General features: G+C 39.4%; 1 long non-coding RNA gene across 1 annotated transcript; it reads left to right on the plus strand.

Moving 5' to 3' along the window:
* The first annotated feature begins 17 nt into the window (after positions 1–17).
* On the plus strand, positions 18–7,350 carry LOC107134241. Its single transcript, XR_001502422.2, has 4 exons — positions 18–495; positions 3,165–3,211; positions 6,100–6,128; positions 6,213–7,350. It is a non-coding gene; the product is annotated as an uncharacterized LOC107134241 (long non-coding RNA).
* The last annotated feature ends 51 nt before the right edge of the window (positions 7,351–7,401 follow it).

Genomic DNA, 7,401 nt, shown 5'->3' on the forward strand with positions numbered 1-7,401 from the left:
CCCCCTACACAACAACTTACACAAAAGCCAAGAGCAGCAAGAAAAGCATAAAATTTCTCATTATTAATGAAATTGAAATGGGGAATTTTTGTTCAGGATTTTCAATTATAGAAACCAAACCATGGTGGGATTTCTTGGAGGCAAATGTAGTCCAACTCTTTTCTGGTCTCTCCATCCAAAACATACCTTATCTGATAGTGATGTGGTAGTGGAGTACACAAGCTGAGTTTCTCTCAGTTTGGGGTGTGCCTCCATAGCCACTGAATTCAGTGGTAGAGGAGTACACAAGCTGAGATTCTCTCAGTTATGCCCAGTTCCTTGCATGGGGTGCTTAGGGGAGGTTTTCACTGCATATGAAAACTCACCTTCAGTATTTTTATTTTTCCACTCAGGGATGTGGTATGTTTGTCTGATAAAACCTCTCACTATGGAGTCTGGAGACTCTTTTGTGATGCAGACCCCTATTGGGGACTCCTGCAGTCAGTGATCTCAGGGGTGAGCAAGATTCCAAGTGTCTTAGGGATTTCTTGGCACTCTCTTTGAGCATGGTAGATGAGGTCTGTTGGCAGAATCTGTGCTTTGTTCTGGAAAATATAGGAACATATCTTCTTATGAGACCTTGTCCCCCTCTCCTGGATCTATCTGTCTCTCAAATTACTTACTGCATAGTTTATCTCCCTCACAACCACTGATCTTAAAGCACCTATTTGAAATGTGCAGTGTCCCTGTTGGCCTCTACATTATAGATTGTCAGGTGGCACAACACACCTCTTGCAGATAAGAGTTTTCAGCACATTCCCTTCAGTCTCTCTCATAAACCCATAGTATCATGTCTAACAACCACCGTCCTGTGAGGAGAGCTTGCACCTGCAGCTTGGAAATACAAAACAGGCAGTTCCTTCTGACCTGTCACACAGACAGACACTTGCAAAAGGGGCTGGACCACATGGGTCCATTACAATCACCCTTCTATTTTAAGGGAATAGTTTAGAACCACCTATGTGGCAGAAATTGGAGCAAATATTTCAAAAGCCACTAATCATGGTAGGTTGGCATACATGTATATCTGCTCATATGTATGGTGCTGCATGATATGAGTTTTCTACCAGATACATCCCTGGCATGGCATCACAGAACAGCAAACACGACATCAGAATAAAAGTGCCCTGGGTTTTTCTAGTCCTTCATAGACCACAAGACCTACTGTAGCTGCCCAGAGCTCTTGTGTCTCTGTTTCTCGTTTTGTCCCCCAGACCCAACCAGAATAGTGTTGGTGTGTGCCTCCAGAGCCACTGAATTCATGACACAGTAAAGTATTGGAAATATTTTTTTTTTTTAAATTCTGAGGTTTCTGATCTCTTATGAGAAATGACTAGAACAAGGACTCTGAGTAAAGGTGGCTTCTGTCCAGCACCCTGATACTGCTAGCAGGAATTTGCAGTCCATTCATTTCTCTGGGCTGGTTGTGTATTGTAAATTGTGCTGCTACAAAACAGTGATGTTGACATATCTCACAAACTGACTTTTACTTCCTCATGATAAATACCAAGGTGTACTATGGCTTGGTGTTGAGGTGGTTATATTCCTAGTTTTCATGAGGAACCTCTACACTGCTGTCCAGAGTAGAAGTTTTTATTTTCAGGCTCACAAGCAATGTATGAGAGTGTCTACTTCTTTCTCCATCAACTATTGGGATTGGTAGAATTCTCCTTCTCAGCTCACTAGAGGGGAGCTTTCCTTTTTCCACCCAGTGCAATTTTACCCTAAAACTGCAGCAGGATATTTCTCCTATTGTCATGACACCTGACGGAATCAGGGTCACTCCAGGTGAATTGGACTGGCACTAAATAACTGCACAGACACAGAAAATACTTTTTTTGGGAGATCAGGATTACTCCTCAGCCTCAGCTCCCACAAGGGAGCCAGAGAAAGGCACAAGAGGCAGGCAAAAGAGAGAAAGCATGCCTGAAACCCACCTATTTATTGGGGAGAAGCCATTCAAAGAATATTCCATCCAAATAAGGCAAGGGGTCAAGTTTAAGAGGTTGGAGTTTTGCGTTGTCATGTCTTGGTTAGCAGTTTGGCTGACATTTTGGAAATTCACACTCATCTCAAGTGCTGTGTGGGGATCACAGGCAGAGCGAACGAAAAGGCACACAATATATCATAGAGCCCAATCAGGCAGCTATTTCAGACTAGTTTTCCTCATATACTCAAATGTGCATAGCTCACACACATAGCCCATGAATGATTCACAACATCCCATGAGTTTATTTACTATTCTAAAAGCCAAAATTTTGGATTTCATTTAATCTGAGGCTCCATACAGTGTTTTCCCACAGCTGCTCTTTTTCATCCAGAAAGCACACACCAGTCAATATGACTCAAGCTCTGAAAATTGGGAAGTGCTGTATATATTTGGGCTACCATCTTTCTTCATTGGTGTATTTTTTAGTTCTCTCTCAGAGGAACATGTTGTTTGCTCTACCCAGATTGTGTGTGCTGCTTTGTAACAGTAAGATAGAAACATTTCTTCATCCTACTTTGTCATTTTATTAAACTGGATTTTTTTCTCAGTGAAACATTTACTAAAAGGTTTTTAGATCCTGTGAGACTGTGATGACCAAAATGAGGCAAGTCCAACAGTGTCTCATTTCTTCTCAACATCATATGATTCCAGGTTTCTCATCACACCAAGTCACAAATTTTAACAATAAAAAATTCCATAAGTCCATTTTTTAAATTGTGTAATGCAACATAATCTTACGTATGTTTCTCAAGACTGTTCTAATTAAGTATTTACTGCATTGTTTGTGGTGGGGGTGTGAGATATGGTTGGTTACACAATTAGAGTACATACATTTCTGTTATTGTATTGTCAGGGAATGCCATCTCTCTGACATCCATCCTGCTTTTACCAAATCATGAGCCATAGGAAGATAAAGAGTTCAGCTTCATCTGGAGGACAAATGCTAGGTTCTCCTGTAGAAAGTATGACTGTTCAAATCTGTACTTGTCTATGTTTTAATTAGCTGCTTTCAAGATCATAATTTGGGTGATGCCTGAAAGAGTGATGATGAAGTCTGCATGCAGCACATTGGGTGATTCATTTTGCAAATATTCTCTGAGGGTGGTCTATACATGTGCATTTCTCACTCATACAGAGAGAAACATCATACAGCAAAAGAGAAAGCAGACGGACATGCCCATGGTAAGAACTACATACTCTATTCAGTTGTTTGAAGAGAATATTGATTTCTAACATGAGCACTGGTATATTCTAATACTTGGAAAAATGAACCTAGTAAACATGTAGTAATGAAAAAGCAAGAAAGGTAATGAGTTGTCTTCTTTTAGACCAAAAGTCCAGCTGCAGGTTATAGTAGGAGTGTCCCTATTAGTTTTTTTACAAGACATGCATACATGACAGGAGACTTGGAAATTGTGAAGTGGAGAGGAGAAGGGAGAAAATAAGCATTATGAAAGGAAGAGAGAGTGAGTACAGTAAGTAAATAAAGAACAAAAGAAGACGTGGAGGCAGAGAAATTTCATTCATGTATCAAGAAAAAGAGCAGCCTATTCAAAATGTGGAAAGAAATGGGAGTTTCCAGTTGTGCACATGACTCAAGGTGTGAATATATTTTCTCACCACTCATTCCTGTCTTAGTTGTCATTAGAAAGAAATTGACAAGTGAAGAATTAATCATGCAGAAAGAAAGTTTTTTTTAACTGAAATGTTCATGAATCCATGTGTCCAGTCATACGTTTATATAAAAAAATCATAATTAAAACAAATTTAGAAAGTTTAAAAATAAGTTATATTGTAGATGTTCTTGCTGCTACCTGGGATGATGCACAGAGGGCAGACACAGCAAGAAGGAAAGTGTAAAAGTGTGCAGAAGTGTGCAAATTATTATGAACTGATACCTAAATCCATAGGTTTCTAAACTGTACTTTGGACAATTTGGAGAGGAGAAGGGGAATAAACTTTGAGAAAATGCATACATGTCAGGAGAGTTGGAAATTGTGAAGTGGAGAAGAGAAGGGAGAAAATAAGCATTACGAAAGGCAGAGAGAGTAAGTACAGTAAGTAAATGAATACAGCAAGTATATGAATAAGAAAGAACTTCTCATCCTCCAGGTTTGGGAACATCATCGGGTAGAATTCTATCTCTATTATTGGAAGGCACTTGAAGGCAGGGAAATGAGAAGCAGACCAAGTTCAGACCCAAACTATCAAACTCTAATAGATTATCTGTTGGGAACCCTATTGAAAATGCACATTCTGACCTCGCTGGTCTGTGCATCCATGTTTCCTTATGGCCAAAGGTGATTCCAATCATCACTATCTGCAGGCTACCATGTAAAGAGGTCAGGAAAGGATTTTCCTGTAGCAAAACTAAGTGCAGAGCCACTGGAACATCAAGTATGATCAAGTGATTGCATACAATTTGTTTTTATTCTGATCTTCTCTCTTGAAGAATGAGAAGGACTCAAAGTACAGAATTTAGTTTTCTTAGGTCTAGTCCCTAAATAGGGAATTAAGAAGGAGTGGGGATAATCTATAGGCAGAATGTCAAATGGAAAGAATCAAGACTAGAGATTAAGATGTTGCTTTTGAAAAGTCCCAGGGAAGGAGAAATGTGGAAAGAACAAAAGAAGCTAGCAGGGTAATTAATCTTGGAGGAAAGAATGGGGAAACTAAGAGCATGCAATTTAGGGGTTATCAGTATATCTAGCTTCCCAAAATATGTGAGAGACTGTAACTCATCCATCATTTGAATCATGAGGAGCTGGTAGGTTGGGAAAAAATTGCAGCCATGGCCATCTCCTCTGTACCTACCAGACATACTGCTTGCTGTGGCTTCAACTTGAATCATTCTGAGGAGAAAAATTACATTTCAGAATCATTGGTTGTTTTTAAAGACAGCTACTTCTTTCTCTTTCTCTCTGTTCTCTCTCCTTCCTCCTGTTCTTTCTTTCACTTTTTTCTTTCTTCCTTCCCTTCTTTTGTATTTGCTTGAAAATAAAGTCATGGCCCTGAGCATTCTGGAAATTTACTTCATTAATGAGCTACATCCTCATCCTTCAAAAGCTAATTATAATTTTGTGACAGTTCAGGCCTTTCATGAATACACTTGAAACACTGTCAAGTTACACTGAACCAAACTCATTTGTAAACAGAAAACTTTATACAGTTTATTCTTTGAACACCCAAATTGTTGGTCATATTTGTGTGTGTGTGTGTGTGTGTGTGTGTGTGTGTGTGTGTGTAATAAATTATTCTTGATATCTGATAAAGCTATGCCCTTCCATTTCACCTTTTTCTTTTGGATTGCCATGTCTCAAAAGTTTACACCAATCAAATCTTATTTCTTAGATGTAAGACCTATCTGTTCTCATTTGAGGGGATCTCGAAACTCTAATCCAGTTATACCAGAGAATACAGGAAAAGAGGATGCACAAGAGGAACCAGCATCTCATCTGTGAAAACAATAGGTGGTGTAGCTGTCAGTGTCAAAGTATGTATTTCAGCTGACTGATTTAAATATTTCTTTGTTGAGAAATGAACCTGACCTTCCCCTGGAGTCTGAACACAGATTTAGCCTTACCAAACAAAAATGGAAGGACAAATGGAATAAATGTATACAAACTTAAAATTATAGGGATTAAATCCTTCCAATTGTTTTCTACTAAGATATGTACTACAGCTTGTTTTTGTTTTTACTTTGCCTTTGCCACTGAATCTCTCAGGGCCCTTCTTTGCTTCTCTGATGGAATATTGCTGAATCCATCAGTCTGCATCTTTGCATTGGTACATGTACCCTTGTCTGTTTTATTTATGGTCATTGGACACATAGTCTTAGATTTGTAAAATGAACAGCATGTTTCACAAAACCTATTCACTAAATATACTAAATAAATATACTTTCAGTCACATGATTGTTGTCACCCAAAACCAGCCAGCACAGAAACCCAGGAAATAGAGTAGTTTTGTGCACAGCTAACCATGGACCTCAGCTCTATGTTGAGACATCAGTAATATAGGAGTTGTTTTGTCCTCTTCACCTTTGAGAATATATCCTCTTTGTGTTTCAGCCTCACGGGACTCATCTGCTCGCACAAAGGTAATTAAAGTTCTATATTTATACTAAATTATAAATTTTGTAGTGAATGAAGTATACATTCTTATGTACTGTATTCTTTCCAAGCATACTGAGCCCACTATCACAGTGCCCCTTCCATGGAAAGGACTAGGCAAGGTGAAAGAAAAGATAGTCAAATCAGGTAAGTTTTGCATTACAATATTCTGGGGAAATACTATGTTAAAACAATTGAAATGCTAGCAGCCTTCACACATGTAAGGTTGTTTTCCCAATGATGTGGAAGGATTTGCCCCACAATGTCAGTTATTAGTCACAGCAAATTATCTCGTTTCTGTGTTTCTGGGAACATCCCCTCCATTCTGAACTGCTTCTCCTCCATTTTATACTGTTACATTCTCCCTGTTTCCAGCATTTGGAGTGATCTAGCTACCATGAAAATGTCACTGTAAGCCTCTCTTTAGAGTGTGAAAGACCAACCTTTTTAATTTTTTTAGAAATTTTTCCTAATAAGATCTGTGCCTCATTCTGTATCTTTATGCCTTTCCCCTACGTCCACTGTACTCTGGCATTAGTCCTCACCAATTCTTCATTAAGACAAATACTGACCTACAGCATTTCATGTTCTTACTATCTCCTGCTCTCTGGATAGTCACCTCTCACCTGTCTCTGTGAGAGGTGAGTAGCCAGAAAAACCACCATTCCTGGCACCTTTTCCCTGCCGTCTTAGGTCCCAGTGCACTTCAGCTTGTTACATTGGCTGTCAGACACATAGGTTCTCCTTTGCCCTTCCCACAGAAGTCCCGTGGGTAGAGTCTAATCTGTATCAGTTTCTACCACATTTCATCAGGCACAACTTAGGTCCGTTGAAAGGCACTGTCATGATCCGTGTGTGTGTGTGTGTGTGTGTGTGTGTGTGTGTATTGTTTAGAGAAACTGAACCAAAGAAACTACTGTGGCACTCTTGCCCGAGAATGGCTACAGCCTCAGCACTTCCATCACCCACTGAGAGAACAGCATGCTTTTTAAGCACCAGTGCATAGTGCAGTCTTTTTGACAGATCAGTTTTGGCAGCATTTTTGATCTCAGGTTTCTCCTTAACAGGACACACCATGGCACAACTTAGAATGTAACTTTTTCTCCTCTCCCTCCCTTGGTCAGAGGCAGACCTGCTTTGGTGTTTAAATGCAGATTGTAGGCTTTCTTTGTTCATGATACAGATTTCTGGATCCCTAAGACCTTCTGAGTATCCAGAATTTCTAGGGATTTGAATAAATTCCCTCTTTCACTCATTTTT

This window comes from Marmota marmota, unplaced genomic scaffold (assembly GCF_001458135.2).
Source record: "Marmota marmota marmota unplaced genomic scaffold, marMar, whole genome shotgun sequence".
In the NCBI taxonomy this organism is placed as follows: Eukaryota; Metazoa; Chordata; class Mammalia; order Rodentia; family Sciuridae; genus Marmota; species Marmota marmota.